General features: G+C 36.3%; 1 long non-coding RNA gene across 1 annotated transcript in view; it reads left to right on the top strand.

The window, feature by feature from the left end:
* The window catches only part of LOC147824131 (uncharacterized), a 518,026-nt gene continuing 500,598 nt past the window's right edge, over positions 1-17,428 (top strand). Inside the window, exon 1 of the long non-coding RNA XR_015442707.1 lies at positions 1-1,317. This is a non-coding gene — a long non-coding RNA (uncharacterized LOC147824131). The remainder of the gene's footprint in view (positions 1,318-17,428) is intronic.

The following is a 17,428-nucleotide window of genomic DNA, read 5'->3' as shown; positions in this document are numbered from 1 at the left end:
GGCCCCGTGACCTCGCACGGCAGGGTCGCCCCTGAGCGCGCCCGGGCAGAGGCGCTGAAGCCTGCGGGGCAGCCGAGGGCTCTGGGAGCCGAGGGGCAGAGACGGTGCGAGGAAGGAAGGTGGGCGAAAGGGAACTAGCAGCGGCGCTGCGCTTTGCCAGCCCGAGACCGGGTCGGACCCACCACCTCCCGGGCCGCAGAGAGGAGCCGCGGGCCACTCGCCTCCCCGCCGCCGTCCGGGCCCCCGCGGCTAGGAGAAGCTTTCTTTTCTTTCCCCTCCCCCCTTTCCCCTTTCTCCCAAGAGGCAGCTTCCGTCCTCCAAATGCATTTCAAAAAAAAAAAGAAAAAAAAAAATCTCTGGGGGTCTCCTTTTTCCACTGGTCTCGCCTCTGCCTAACATTGGTGTTCCTCGAACAAGGCCAAACTCACACAAGTTTCTCCGAAAACGAACCGCTTTAACTGCCCTGAAAGAAAATGTCGGGGGAAAAAAGTGGAGGTCGGTGTTTCCCTAAATGCAAAACATCAGAGAGGAATCTGAAAAGAGCTTTACTTTCCCTGCGAAATCTCCATTGTTCCTTGGCAAACAATGGGAGCCTGGGCGACTGCAGGGCCGAGCGAATGAATAGGCGATCCGCGGGATGTGTGCGGGTCAGTGCCTGGGGTCCAGGGCCTAAAGCTCCTTTCTCAGCTTGCCACAATAAACCAGCGCAAGGGTCAGTCCTCACTGGGTCACCGGCCATCCTCTATTATTCAACACTTCACAACAAAAACACTTATTAATCAGCGCTGACCAGAGGCCCCTTTTGAAACAAGAGAAGAGGGGAGAGAGAGAGAGAGAGAGAGAGAGAGAGAGAGAGAGAGAGAGAGAGAGAGAGAGAGAGAGAGAGAGAGAGAGAGAGAGAGAGAGAAGGAGAGAGACAGACAGAGAGAGAGTGAGGTAAAAGAAGATTGAGAAGCCCTGGACAGATCTTTCTAAAGCCAGATCAACCATAGGGTACTTCCCTCCCGTGGCCAAAGTTTATTTGGCACAACAAAGTTTTTAATCAGGCCACAGAGACCTGGATTTCTCTTCATTTGTTTTACTTCCAGTCTCTCCCTCTGAAGATGTTGGAGACTTTGTTGCAAGGAAGGATGGCTTTAGGTCATATTGCTAAGGCCTGATCTTAAAGATCTAATTGCTATTGGAAGAGAAGCCTGTTTCCCAGCTGGGCCTCCACTCTGGAGATGGTGCAAGGAAGACTGTCCACTCTGCTCTGGGCACCCTGCTGATGGATGAGGTGTCAGGCCAGTCGTCATGTGAGGGACTGGTTTCCAAATGGTATGAGCAGTAGTCAAATGTGGTACTTTTGGTGATATTGAATGCAATCTGTAGATTTTCTATTTGATGATGTTTCAGCCTGGATATATTAAAAGACTAAGCTTGCTTGCTAGAGTGAAGAGGAACTGATTATTCCTATGCTTAGATAAGGATTGCAGGGAAAGAATGTGATGAATAGTTGTAGGGAAGAAAACGGTTCAAAATGTTTCATATCTCTAAAGTCAGTGGGCTCTTTGCTCAACTTTGATAATTACAGAGCTTATTTGATGTTTGTGACCTAGTTGTGTGCCTTTCATTTATCTGGTTACATGATAATTATGAACACATGCTCAGACATATATGGACACTCATATACATCAAAGTAAAGTGCTACATACGTCAGCTTTATGGGTGAATTTAATCCACTTAGAACTCAGCTAGACATTTTTGATGGCAAAATTTTGTCACTTTTTGATTTGGGATTGGAAGCCAATATTTCTTCAATATTTCTTTCTTGTTTTTTTTTCTGTCTGTTTCACATTATTCAAGTTGTAATTTAGCCAAGTGAGCAAAGCTCTTTTGTAGTGGCTGATGTTTACAAGTGAATGGAGCCAGCAGATATTGAATCTTGGTTGTCAAAAGACATAAAACAATTATTTTCCTAAAGATACAGAAGCGAATGTCAAAGCAGTATTCTTTCAAGTTTAAAATTTCGTTTGTGGGCACTTTTGGATTCCTGGGTAACACACCTAACCATTTTACTTGTTATGATTCAAAGGAGCTTTTAGATCCAGAAAACGTATGGATGAAGGATTGTAAGTTGAGCAAATTAAGCTGTAGAACTAGATGGCTTGGTAATGAAAGCAAGCATGTAGAATTACTTGGTAGTAAACTACACTGATATTTGCCAGACTATATGTGGAAATGCAAAGAGAGGCTGCATGGTTTGGTTTCAAGAAATGTGCTGTCCTTACGTGCCTACTATTTGAGATTGCCTTCTTAATGTAGAAAATATTGTGTTACTCAGATTTTGCAGAGCTCAACAGTTCTTGCAATGGAGTAATCAACTGTTATCTGAATTATTTAAAGGCTTGGATTAAAGGCCTTGGAGCTGAATGCTGACAAGCTCTCACATGTAGGCAGGAGAAAGTTAGGTCTTTTCTTTCTGTATATACTTTGAAAATAATTTGGCTAAATATGGTGAATAATTTTTAAAATGTAGTGGGAAGAATGAGTAATTATTTTACAAATTATTTCCCAAATAAGCAAACAGGATTATTCAGAAAACCAGTAGGTAACTGATTAATCCATAGCAATATGTCACCTAATATGCTTTGTTTTTAAAAGACTATTCTTTAGAAAACATATTTGCTATAGATAATGCCATTGCCTCACAAAAACATTTTAGTGTGTGGATATACAGAATGTATTCATTTGATAGACTTGTTTGTGGGACATGACAATTTTATGTTATAGCTTTTCCTTTTGACATTTTGGTTGACTTCCTAATTTGCTCAAAGAAGGCAATATTTCATTTGTGTATGAATTTCATTTGTGTATAAAGGCAGGTATTAAATGGATTAAATCTTTCACAAATTATCTTCTGAGTCCTACTAAATAAGCAAATGGTAGAGAAAATTTTTAATCATGATATATAACAATAAATGTTATATATATGTATATATGCTTCATTACATAGCACATTATTTCAAAACATGTTTACTGACTCTAAATACTTATCTTTTAATTCTTGTTTCTTTTCTTTTGTAAGAAATTAAGTAAAGAGCATTGTAATGATATTCCCTTAAACATACCAGTGAATATGTATGTATTAGACTAACATACATTTGTTAAAGGAGAAAAGAATATACATAAACATTATATTCAGCAAACATTTAAAATAGAGAAATATTGTATTTGTTGATATTTACCACAGAAGGGATATTTAATAAATTTGATATATCTTTATGGAATCATTGTTATTCCCAAGTACATTAATTCTGGGTTAGTGCATGCATACTACTGCAATTTTTAAAATAAGAAAATACTTCTATCTGTAACAAAAACCTAAAAATTACATGAAAGATTTAGCACATCATAAAATTACTTCATAGATATCTAAGTCATCTGAATACCAGGAAATATATTTTTGGCCTTTAAAAAGCCACCTGGATTCCTTTTTCTTAAAAAAAAAAAAAAAACGGCAAATAAATCTCAACTACAAAAGGAAACAACTACCTTGATAGAACTTGTGCTTCTTTAATGAAATAAGGGTTAGATAGCAAAGTGTAGGGCTATAAAATGCAATGTATATCCAATCTCATGAATTTATTTGAAAACATATTTCAATTTTTGCATTTATTTTTATTCCTGGCAGATGCATGTAATTCAGACTTTCTTCCTAACTTGACAGAATTTGTCAAATTCAGTACAAATTTACATCCACATGATCTGACAAAATATAGTATCAATAGGTTATTATGAAGTAGAAAGTAAACTCTGCTGAATGTTACCTTTTTACATACTATTTCCTTTTTATCTAAAAATAAATCAGTGTTGTTTTTCATGATAGCGAGAAGGTAAAAGGGAACTGGTAGAAATCTGACTTGCCCCCTATGATTTGCCCACTGCCAGGAAATTCTGGTTAGTTTCATAGATCTAAGACTTCTATGGAGTGACTCAACCTGGTACTTTTTTATTTATAAACTTCAAGCTCACTAGAGATTCAAAGTTATAGTTAGGAAACTAGAACCTCAGATGATATGTATTTATTTGGTTCTTTGATTTAAATACTTCATGAGTACACTAAAAGTAATTTTTAATGAGCCCTTTTCATTAAGTTTACATCCATTGCATTTAAACAACCCTGATATATTTCTATACACAGAATGATATGACCTCTCATATTTTAGAAACAAAGGAAAATCAGGTTTCTGAATTAAACTCCCCTCCCCAATTATTTCCAGGGTTCTTCTTAGTTTAATATTTCCTTTACCTAACTGTATTTTGGTGAATGTACTGTGGAGTCCAATTTGACTTAAACATCAGTTTTTACCAGAAAACTATCTGTTTATATAACCACTGTGACAAAGCAAAATATTCTGGACAATTTCACAAAAGATTCTAAAAGATACATGTGTATATGCATGTGTGTGTTGAAATTACTAAGTCTCAATGGTTTCTGGGTGTTTGTAAAACATTTAAAAGGAAGTATTCAGTATTCTCTTTCATTACAATAGTTATTTTTTAAAACAAAAGCTAAGTTTTGGAAATGTCTACAGAATAAAATGTGCACAATGAAACATTTCTGTATTTGGATTTTTTAAAACATTACCAATCATTGATTGAGTCCCAAGATTTACACAAGCTTCTCTTTCAATTAAAGAAGCTATTTTAAGACACCTAGGAAACTAAGCTGTGTGGAGGAGGAACAAAGAACTAAAGTATTTTTGTTTATTTTTGTGTGTTTGCTATTGCAAATTAGAATGTAGCTCAAAGTCCTTGAACACTTTTAGTGTTTTATTGCTTTTTTGGGGAATGCTACTGGGGAAGGGGTGTCAAAGAGAAGGTCTGGGCAATAAAATCTATGTACCAAATAGAGTTTGAGTTGTAATGCTGTTGATATTCAACCAAGTTTCCTTGTGCCTGAGAAGGATCCATTTTTCAACCTGCTTTTTTTCTGTCCTGCTTCTCAATTCAAAGTGCCTAAGAGATCCCATGAAAGTTGAGCCCTGGTAAAAATCGTTTGTTCTGTACCTGCCAACAAAGGTATCAAGAGGCAGGTGAACGACTCAGGTCTCACATCAGGACTGGCACTTTGGAGTTCATGCTAGTCTGTAGCAACATAATGTTATGTTTTATGGATATGCATGATGTTTTATTTCCCAGTAGTTGCATGTACATTGCAGATGCATGGAGACCATATTTAAAATTAAAGCCCTAAACAGGAACATTTACGTGACCATATTTTGTAAGGAAAAAGCGTTAGAGGGGAAAGGTCTTAGCTATGGGAAAAGAAAATTTATAATACTTAGCCATGACAATATGTAATCAAATTGCATTGCTTTAATCAAACTCCGGTTTTCTGAAGACTATAGTTAACTGCAGTTTACGGATATCCCAAGGGTTTTTCTGATACTCCAACTTCTTATGAAATACAGCTTTTGTAAAACCAGCTGCTCTACTTGATCTCAACAGATTTTTATTCCAAGGTGGTTTGGTGATCCTCTGAAACCTAGAGATAAACCAAAAATTTTCTATGTATATATCATCATCATAAAGCCTACCCAGGAGGAGTCATTCCAGGGCTACCTGGAAGGAATTGAGATTTGGGAATGGGGCTTGATCAGAAAAGCTGCTAAGTGTCATTTGACAGGTTCCCTGGGTTTTTGTGAAAGCCCTTGCCTTCAGGAGCAGTCAATTTCTCCAAAATTGTAGGGTAATACCAATTTCATGGATTGGTGCAAACACAGGTTTACTAGTATAAATTCTAATGATTCCTGCAGCGGTAAATAAAATGAGCTTCATAATAAGGTTTCTCTTTCATCTCGTTCACCTCCTTGATTTTTTTCTCCTTACTTTTCTTCTCTTTTTCTTTTCTTTCTTCTTTTCTTCCTCCTTTTTCTTAGACTGCAGTGGCATTGAATCCGTTCCACAGGCAGATGTATACTCTGCCATTGATTTGTTTATATCTTTTACGATGCATTAAAATTAGTCAGGTTGGGAGCTTAAATGAAGTGCTTTTACTCAATTTCATTCTATTTCTTTCTTCTGAATGTTCCTTTTAAAGAAGCTAAATGTCTTAGACTAGTGTACTTGAGAGCATGAGCCTCACTTTGTAGAGACTGAAGGTTAGGCTGGAGGCATGGAGAGGGCAAAATTTCAGTTGTGATTTTCTTCTTGGGTGGGCTTAGGGAGGCCTCTTTACAGATCTAAACAGTAAGTCTGAGATGCCTGAGGACAATCTCAAAGCACTTACCTGGATCTAGAGGTTCAGGGTCTGGACAAATAGGGATGGGGTTGCTTACCTGCTCAATGCTATTTGGTCATGTCTCATTCTGTGTGTGTGTGTGTGTGTGTGTGTGTGTGTGTGTGCATGTGTGTGTGTGAAAAAGTTTGGTACAGATGATGGTGGGCATAGTTGTTGAGATAAGGGAATGACCTTATTTTAATGGTGGCATATGAATATGACTCTAAAAATGGATATCAAGGACTTTTGTGAACATCAAAACAAGTCAAACAAAGTAGAACAAATCATCAGGGAATTTTACAATGCCTCTTCTTACACAGATGGATCAAGGGATTAAGGGGAACCAAAAACGTGAATTTCTTGGGACACTGTAGGATTTCTAGTTTGTAAGAAAAGTTGTTAGGTGTGTCCCCTGATTTGTAATAAGACTCAGGAAAGATGGAAAGAAAAGAAATGTCACTCAGTTAACTGTATTATATGTCAAATGCTCTACCAGGCTCAATCACAACATTATTTCATATATTTTTACCAGAACATTTCAAGGTATCATTATTTTTTTATTTTAGAGATGAGAAAACAAAAGCTGTGGCTACCAGGGCCACACAGCTAATAGTTTTTGGAATTCAAACCAGAATTTAAATAAATTTGTCTCCCAAACCTATATTCTTCATCAAGTAGACTATACTTCTTCATCAACCAGAACAATCTCACACGATTAATTTTTCTCATAATCACACATGACAATGTAAGTATTTAATCACCATGCATCTTCTCAGACTCATCTTTCTATTTTTCTCTCTGAAGTTATTTTATACTTCTGTCCTTGGACAGACACATTGAGGCTTTTGAAGCACTCCTACCCCAAAAGTCTTTCTAGTATCTGCCTCAAACTGTTCAGTTTGCCTGTTATTCCTTCGCCAGGTTGTAGACTTGGGTTGCCTTTTATTCACATGGGTGTATGAACTGATGGGCTAGAGATGAACTGATGGGCTAGGTTAGATCATGTGGTGGCCTTCCAGCAACCTTTGTATATACATGAATTGGAATTTTATATCATGTTAAACTGTGAAACAGAAATTAGGCAAAGGCAGTAGCAATTTTACTTTTCAGAAACATAATTTTGGGATATGCTAATTCTTTTTTATTTCTTTAATTTTTATTAAAAAAAAACCACTTTTGCTACCTTAGTTCATTTCCTAGCACAGTATAGTCAATTAAATCATGAGTTTGAAACTTGGAGGTTTTGAGCTAGTTCTTTATTGAGGTTAAGCATTATTGAGAAACAGAATTAACTCTTTCAAGCCATTGATTCACTGTGTTGCTTTTAGTGCTTAATTCTCACAAAAGAAAAATAAGAGTATATTGGTGTTATTTAACTTGTATTACATATATTATATATATCTATATATTTATAGATATTGAATTTAGTATATTAAATATAATTCTGTTTCAGTTTTCTTATGATGAGAATAATAATGTCTGTAAGGGAAACTGAAAATTTATCAATATCGCTAAAACACTTTGAGAATGCTAAATAATATCAAGTATAAAAATTTAAAAAATCGAAATAAAAAAGGTTAGGTTAAAATGTTAAATTCAAGTTTTTAGTGTATTTATTTTAGGGTTGTGAAACTTTAAGTAAATGTATCTATTTTATTCCTTGTAGTATCACATCAAAGTATTAATTTATTTCAAGTTTCTTACATTAAAATTTTTAAATGACTATACTTATATATGACTTTTTATGAAAGTCAATACCTTAATGTAGTAATCTAAGAAGTTCTTTCATTGACTTGAAATCTCAGAGAAAATAAATGTAGAATTTAAAAAGACAAAGTAGTAACTTGAGAAAAGACTATTTTGGTGATTAAAATTATTTACTAAATAATGTTAGGAATATGAAAGACTATAAAAATTGAACATAGCCATTTTTAAGTAAGAATTTAACATTGGAGATCACATGAATATTTGCTTCAATGATGCATATTATCTTGGAAGTGTGCTTTGATATGTGTTACTATTTGTTACAATGCTCCAAATCAAGGATTGAAGGTTACTATAGGGAACAAAGGAAAGAAAATAATAAGGGCACAAATTCATTTGAATTCTTTCCAAAGAGTGCTGAACATCAGTGACCAACATGTTTGACCACTAATCTAAGGTTTGTTTGGTGCCAAACCTAAGTGAGCCAGCAAAGCTCTTTGACTTTGATTTAATTTCTTCATCCTCAATATCTAAATAAAATTGCCTACTAACAAAAAGTTAGAGAATACTAAATAATTAATTAATTAATGGGTTTGAGTAAGGCTAAGATTCTTTTTCTTAAATATTTTCAAGGCCACAAACTCAGAAATTATTATGGTATGAAACTCTGTGTTAATATGTAATATATCCTAGTATTTGGGTTGCTCCAATGTGTATCTAGCAGACTCAAAACACAAATGAGCTTTTTGGAGTATTTTAATGGTTTTAAGTTTACCAGGTCACAGTAGAAATTTTGGTAGAAAACACACCAAATTCTACTGGTTTCACCTGTAAAGTTCAAGATTTTTATCTGTATGTGTATTTGTCTCTGCGTACTTTAATATGCAGTTACTCTTGCCTTTTAGATACGAATGTAAAAAGACATGTTTAGGTACATAAATCTCCAAATCACAATGAACCTAGATTAGTGCTTACCTGCAGGTTCTAGGCTGCATGGTGTGATGGAAAGCAGGGCAATACCCACTGGTGAATTAGCAGGTATGACTTTAAGTGCAGTAGGTAGTCTCTGACCTGCTGAAACTAATTTTAAAGAGTTGTTCCAGGTCTCCAGGATATAACTTCTCATTATAGTATCATCTAGGTAGGAAGTAGGTTAGATCATGTGGTGGCCTTCCAGCAAGTGGGTGCCAGATAGATGTGCTGTCATGGAAAAGGACTAGATGAAGAGTCAGGAGCCATCATTTCTAGGCCAAACTCCATCTCTAAAAAACTGAATTAGGCAATGAACCCTGCCAGTTTCCTCAGCTATAAAATGAGTGCACTGGGTCAACATCATGTGCCTGTAGTACTGCAGCCAAATTCTCAGGATTTCTGGGCTGATGTCTTTCCTATTGCTTCATACTATCTTTTCAAAGAGTGTGTCTGTGGGCTAGGAATCAACTCTAGGTAAACTACATAGCAGGGAGTATTGCCTGCAGAGAGCTGTGCACATATTCAATAAATACATGTTGCTTGAAATCCTTGATGATTAATTAACCATCTAGAGAAAGCCTGTGATCAATGTTGATTACTAAACCTTAATGGCAAAATAGTTTAAATTTATTGAGTGCCTCTAATGTGCCAGGCACTCTATTTGAAGTTTGCATATGATATCTAATTTAAGCAATCATCCAGGAAACGCATCTAAATCCTCCTGGAGACTTTTGACATTATGGTATTATTGGCCATTCTTCTCAGGAAAAGTCTTTTCTGCCGGGCTTGTTTATGATATTACTGGTCATTCTTCTCAGGAAAAATCTTTTCTGCTGGGCTTGTTTCGAACCTCCCTCAACATGTAATTTGAAGAAACTCAATAAATGCAAATGGATTTTCATTGTAAGAGAACAGGGCTAAAACCTTGTAAGAAGTCTCAAAATAAGGCAACGAACATACAAATTGCATCTTAAAAAGCTACAGTCAAGACTATTCAAGTGAGAATCCTCTTCATCATCCAAGACTCCTCCCCTTCTCTGATACTTGAATAGGCACACAGTGTTGTGTTTTTTTTCCTGTAAAGACTTGATCTTCTTGTTCCTTTCCTAATCATAACTGTTTTGTTTCAGACATTCATTGTGTCTCATCAAATGTTGTAATCACCTCCAATGGTCTTCATTTGCTTCCTTTTATAATCTATTCTTTTACTTGCTGTCAGAGTTAGTTTGGTAACACTCAAACTTATCATGTTTAAAATTCTTTGACAGCTACTCTTGATGTCCTATACAACCCATTGATGCTTTGGTACCTACTTCCCAATGCAGGGGGACCTGTCTCATTCTTCCGATCTCTGTGCCTCCTGATAGGTACTTCCTTTAGCAAGTACTGTATGTTTTATTTATGTATCTTTATTGGATTGTGAGTTTATCAATATAAAATATCTTTGAGTCATATCAGTGATTGGCACATTGTTAAAACTTGGTGAAGGAATGAAAAATTTGGGGAGCCTGAGCTATTTCCTGAGTTCAGAGGAGGAGGCATAAAGACACCTGTCTCTTTCTGTGACTGCCATCTTGGTCAACAATAAGAATGTAGGTAGAATTGTCATTTTAGAGTTTCTACTTCTTCTGGCTCAAGGGTATTTCTCCTTGAGGCAGAACTAGCTCTGTGGTGATAAATCAGTTATGAAGCTATATTTCACCCAGGGTCCCAGCATCTCAGAGTTCTGTAGTTTTGTAAGTTCTGTACTGGTTTGTAAGCCAATGCAGTCCTGTCCTTCTAGCTGTTATGTAGAGAGTAGAACATAACCATCCAGGTTGTTGAAGACAGGTTTGTAATCTCAAAGTATATACAGTCAGAATGATTTGGGCTCTAAAGATGTTTCCATCATCTATTAGTTTTGTGAACTTGAATGGATTTCTTGGCCAATGTAATACTATTTTCCTTTTTCTGTATAATGCAGATAATTCCTAGGTTATAAAGCTGTACTGAACAATCAGTGTTATGCCATGTAAAGCACAGAGGATAGTACCTGACATAAAGTACTCTCATAATAGTTGACATTATTGTTATTGTTATTATTAGGACTTAATGTTCTATTGCAATGAAAAGCATCACAACTCATTAACACTGCTTTTCTAATCAATTATGTTATTTTGCTTTCACAAAGTCCAGCCCTATAATTTTGATCCACAAAAAAAGGCTTGCTTTTTTACTTGAGAATTTCTGATACTCAACATATTTGTCCAAGTGACAGTTGAGCAGAGTCCAGAGGTAACTAATTATGGTTTACTTCTCACGGATCTGATTCTTTGTTGCTGTTGTTTTTGATTGTGGGGACCAGATTCTTGGAGCCAAATTTACCCTGAGTGCCAAAGCTAAATCCTTGGTCCAAAAATATTTCCAAGACTAAGCTTCACATCGTACATAAGAACTACAGGAAATAAGATAAGGAAAACAAACATTCTTAGAGTGACCTGAAGATGACTAGAAAAGTGGACAGAGAATGAATCTCCTAAGAGGTCCTGCAGACACTAGTCTACAAAACCAGGGCAGTATAAAACCAGACTTAGTCTAAAAAACTTTGGGGAAGCAATCCTTGATTGCCTTCTTCCCCACTCTCTATTCCTCAAAAAACTCTTTTAGTTCCAGCTTCAAAATATTTCCTAGGTCTGATCTCCTTTCTCCAACTTTACCACAACCATCTTAGTTGGAACCGCCATCTTTTCTCTCTTGATATACTGGGGGTAATCTCCCCACAGATCTCCTATTCTCTCTACTCCCTACTCTCCCATTTCCTATCTGTAACCCACCCTCTATAGAGCTGCCAGAGTGAGCTATTAGGATGTAAAGCAAATCACAGCATTCCACTGTTCATCACCACACAAGTGTTCTCCCATACTCACAATAAAATACAGAGTCTTTCCAATGCTTGTAATCTCAGAGTCCATATACTAGCTACCTGCACCCTCCACTTCCTTTCTTCTTTTCCCTATTCATTTCTATCCAGCCACTCTGGTCTTCTTCCTCATGGACCTTGTATATGATGCAACTGAAGCTTCTTTGTTTTCATTGGTTTTAAAATTGTCTAGAGTCAAATTTATGGTCTATCTCTTGTAAGATTCTAATATGTATTTTTTATTGTTTGTTGGTACATTTTAGGTGTACAGTATGATTACATTCATCGTTGGAAATTTGCACCTTTACATAACCCATCTTGGTTCTTATTTTTTTCCCATTCCCCTGCCCTCTCTTCAAACCCTCCATCCCTCCCTATTTCCAAAGACTTCGTTTCCATTTTTTACTTTTCTCATATTTATTCCTTTGCCTTCATGTGATTTTTTAATAAAATGGAGTACTACTCAGCCATAATGAATGAGAAACTAGAGGCATTTATAGCTAAATGGATGCACATTGAGGCCATACACTTAAGAGTAATAAATAGGATGCACATGTGTAAATACCAAATAGTTTCTCTGATGTGAGAAACTGAAAGTGTAAATAAGGATCAAAATGTATAATAGATAATTTGAAATAGGAAGAAAAGGTCTAATATGCATTTTTAAAAAACCAGCATTCTGGCTCAGTCTTTGTTTCTTGCTATTATTTTTTTTCCTTTTGTTTTTCTTAACTAAAAACTAAAATATAACCCTTACTGTTATTCTTATTGTAATATGCTGTGTACATAATATATATATATATATATATATTTATATTTATGACAGGAAAATCAGAAAATATAATAAAATATACATAGTAGTCTCACTACATTCCCCTCCACCCCTACTCTAATCTTCCAGTTACTGTAAAGCTTGAACACCTTAACATGAGTTAAAAATTCTGGTTTCTATTCACCTCCAGCCTCATCTTTTAATCCTTCAACTTTACTTGGTTAGCTTCTGTTCAAGGTCTCCATGGAAACATTAGAAGACCTTCTCACATATAAAATGGAAAAATGGAAACAAAGTCTTTGTAAATAGAGAGGGATGGAGAGGTTGAAGGGAGGGCAGGGGAAGGGGGAAAAATAAGAATCAAGAGAGATTATGTAAAGGTGCAAATTTCCAATGATGAATGTCATTATATCGTATACCTAAAATGTACCAATGATTAGAATGAATAATTGATAATGTGAAATAGGAAGAAAAGGTCCAAAGGGGTAGGGGAAGTGGGAGGGGCAGGGGAAAGGAAAGAAGGGAAAGGAAAAAATATGAGAAATGGAAAAAATGGAAACAAAGTCTTTGTAAATAGGGAAGGGTGGGTGAAAGGAGGGCTGGAAATGGGGAAAAAATAAGAACCAAGATGCATCATGTAAAGGTACAAGATCCCAATGAGAAATGTAAATGTATTGTATACGTAAAATGTACCAATAAAAGAATTTAAGGAAAAAAAAGACCTCCTCAGATATCTTATCTGTGAGCCCATTATCCTCACTCCATTTTAGCACAATATTGTGAGGTATGTTGATGCCCCTGTTAGAAGCAGGAGAATATCTTTCATATTCTTCATTGTACCCATGACTCTAGTTTGATATCTAGCCCACAGAAAGCTCTTAATAGTGATGAATGAATGATTATATGAATGGGTGAAATGTACTGACTACGAGGAGTTTCGAAAAGTATCTCTTTAAGATTTATACTGTACCACAAGTATGTTGTGAGAGGTGGCGAGCCAGTAGGTATGAAATATAAAATGCTTGAACCACTAAACATTATGGTTAATTTTACAGAAACAGTTTCTTTTGCAGTACACCCAATAAGATTCACAACTCTGGAAGTCCTTTTTCTCCATAGGGAATCTCTTCAATCATTTTGTCCTTAGTGCTTCCCTTGGGAATTGTTGAGTTTGAATGCTTGAACACAGTAGAATCAAACAAATGTTAGTGAATCAGAATGTGACCTTTGTCATCATCATTCTAATTTTATTGATGCACAGTATTCATTTTATTGATCTACAAAATCAATGGTGTTTTCTCTGTGTCCATAGCTTGGTAGCAAGATCTGTGAGCCTGCAGCAGATTTGTAGCTATTTTTTAAGCTCAGCCTCTCCTCAAGATGGTAGAGATTCGGCTCAAAATAATCTATTTTCTGAATTAATGAAATAGCTTTCATTTGGCTCTGCCATCTTTATGGAGCAGTTAAATCTTTTCTCTAGGCAGAAGCGATAGCAACGCCACTATTTAGAGAGACAGAGGAATGTTCAGGGATGGGAAAAGCAGATAGTTTCAGAAAATAGTTCATTCTAGACTTCCTGGTCTTTTATAAAATGATCCTACATGTCTCTCCATATACAGATGGTTTTTATGAAAATGAGAAAGAAAGCAGATCAAATTTCATGCAAGGTGTTGGATTTGGAGGCCAATATGATGAAACTGATTTTAAATTCTTGTCATTTTTTTCCAGCTGGACTTCCTAGAGATGCATATTGAGTGTCCCTCTCCAAGAAGTTGAATTTTTTTTTTGCTACAAATAGCTTACCATGTATTGAGTGCCTATCATGTGTCATATTATCTTCCTAAAACTTCCAAAAGAACTTTGTAGTTGTGGTGTTTTTACTTCTACTTTACTGAAGAGTAGATAAAGATGGAGTAGTGGTATATAATCAAGGTCATAAAACTGATAATCCATCTGTATTTCTTTGGCTCTAAATTCCTGCTTCTATCATGAGAAGGTCCTAAGAAGAATGGTCAGAATGCCAGTATAGGATTTAAAGTATTTTAAAATTCTTCAAGGAAGCAGTTCAGATTTTTTTTCTGATATGAAAATGTGCATCATAAATGAACAAGTAAGGTTATTGTGAAAGGAGAAATATCATCTTGGAGGTGAGGGCAGATGATAACTGGAGAGGATAAGGTGGAAAAAGATTGGGAAATGTTCAATGATTCTTAGAACTGAAAAATATCTTTAAGAATAATAAAAAGAAGTTGGAAGGTAGGAAGCGATGGTGAACTATTGATCCTTTGAGTCCCATGGTTAAGAAGACAAGAATCAAAGGCATATCATGAAAGGAAGCTTGGAAATAGGTCCTGGTTGAACAAGCAAGGTGACAAGGAGGAAAGATGGAGACAACAACATATCCAGAATACTTTGACCAGAAGAATGGGGTGCAATTCAGAGAACACATGCCACTCAGAACCTCAAGAAGGGGCTATGAAATGTGATACTTCCAAAGTATTAATGGATTTTGCTTCAGGATGCATATTCCTTCCATGTCCAGAGTGAGAAGGAGCAAAGGTAATAAATACTGAAGCTTGATCTAGGACTTGCTAGCAGGAGTCAGGTGGGCTAGACAAAGGCCAGGACCCCATTGACAGGCTTTGCAACCTAATGGCAGTGGCAACATTCAGTCTCTTAGGAGGCTTGAGGACCAAATGACAGACTCCAAGGTAAATAGCCCATGATTTCTGTTTTATTCTCAAGAAGATCATCTTGAGGAGGCTGTGGCGGAGGGTGGGAAAGAGATGGATAAATAAGCATAGTGAGTTACATAAGACACACATTTTGGAAGCAGAAAAGCAGTCATAACAAACTTTGAAAAGAGATGCTGTGAAACAACAGGAAATTTTTTTTTGTTGTTGTTGTTTCTTTTGTACCGGGGATCAAACTCAGGTCCTTGAGCTGGTGCAGCAGACAGCAAAACCACTGAGCTAAATCCCCAGCCCAGGAAATGTCTTATATAAGGAGCAAAGTGGTATATATGATTAACAATGTTACAGAACTATTCTTCCTGGTGGCTTTAAGGAAAATTCCACTGATGATGAGATATTTGAGAGACTTTCAAAAACAAATTTTCTATAGGCAGAAAACAGTGAAATTAACTACAAAGAACATAATGGAGAGCTGTGTATTGTTCCTTCACAGAAAACTTCATGACTTTTAACCTATTGAAGAAATCAAGAACACTCAAACCATATATTCCAACATATCCTTCTTTTTCAGGTATCATCAAATGACTCATTGTAGGCTGTTGTCCAGTTCCTGTGATAGAGACAGACAGGTTTCTTTGTTGTAGAACTCTATTTTGTTGTGCATGTGTATGCCTATAAACAAATACAGAGGAAAACCATGAGCTCTAACTTCTTCAGTGATTGTTGCACAGAATTTTGAGAGTCAGACATTCTGCACATCAGTGTGTGTTTGTGTAAAGGTGGGGTATGTATAGCTGGGTGAGACAAGGCGTCTCCAGGATATTGGAAAGAGGCTGTGACTTCATCTCCCTGCCTTTGAGCTATTTTTGGCCATCTTCTGTTCAGGTCACTGTAGGAAGATTATGCTGTACTGGTGGTTAGCAGGCGACCTTCCTAAGGACATGGCCTTAGCCAGATCTACTGCATGCTAATCAATAAGTGTCTACATTGTATGTGATGATACTCTGGGCCTCAGAGAATTAAATGAGACAGTCTCCTCCAGAGATGAATTTTCAGTGCTTAAATTATTTTCTTGATGTAGGGTATAATGTAGAATATGTCTAGGTGGGTTACTATTGCTTTCCAACAGCTGCCCTATGGTGGAAAAAGACAGGCACATTATGTACTTGAAACTATAGAAATGTCAGCATGTGCTATGCTGAGATATTAATTCCAATAGCGGTGATTCAGAAACACATACTGCATATACACCATATGGGCCTTAAATATTTATGAAACCTAAAAGTCATAAAAACAATTCTTTAATGTAAAAGTTAAAAATTTCCTATTATAATTTTTGTGAGCTAAGTTTTAAACATTTAATTTTTAAACTTACGGATTACTCTATTACTGAAAAGACACTTGTAATTAAAAAAATCAATTCTTATTGATATCTACTCTGCCAAAAACTGTCCAGGAATAAAAAGAATGCCTAGACTGCTATCAAGAAATCAACCAATAACAAATGCTGGCGGGGTTGTGGGGAGAAAGGAACCCTGCTCCATTGTTGGTGGGAGTGCAGACTGGGGCAACCACTGTGGAAATCAGTATGGAGATACCTCAAAGAACTAGGACTGGAAGTCCCATTTGACCCAGCTATTCCCCTACTGGGGATCTTCCCCAAAGAATTAAAAGAATCATACCACAGCGATACATGTGCACCCATGTTCATAGCAGCACAGTTTGTAACAGCTAAAGCTTGGAAACAGCCCAAGTGACCATCAACTGGAAACTGGATAAAGAAGATGTGTTTTCTTTTTTTAATAAAATGGAGTACTACTCCACCATAAAGAATGAGAAACTAGAGACATTTATAGCTAAATGGATGCATATCGAGGCCATACTCTTAAGTGAAATAAATAGGACACACATGTGTAAATACCGAATAGTTTCTCTAGTGTGAGAAACTGAAAGTGTAAATAAGGATTAAAATGATTAAAATGAATAATTGAAAATTTGAAATAGAAAGAAAAGGTCCAAAGGGTAGGGGTGGTTGGAGAGGAAGAAGAAAAGAGAGAAGGGAAAGGAAAAATTATGAGAGAAAAAAATGCAAACAAAGACTATGCAAATAGGGAAGGCTGGAG

This window comes from Heterocephalus glaber, unplaced genomic scaffold (assembly GCF_053883595.1).
Source record: "Heterocephalus glaber isolate CG9 unplaced genomic scaffold, H.glaber_assembly_v1.0 deba00001553, whole genome shotgun sequence".
In the NCBI taxonomy this organism is placed as follows: Eukaryota; Metazoa; Chordata; class Mammalia; order Rodentia; family Bathyergidae; genus Heterocephalus; species Heterocephalus glaber.
This window is presented reverse-complemented; position numbering and strand designations above follow the sequence as displayed.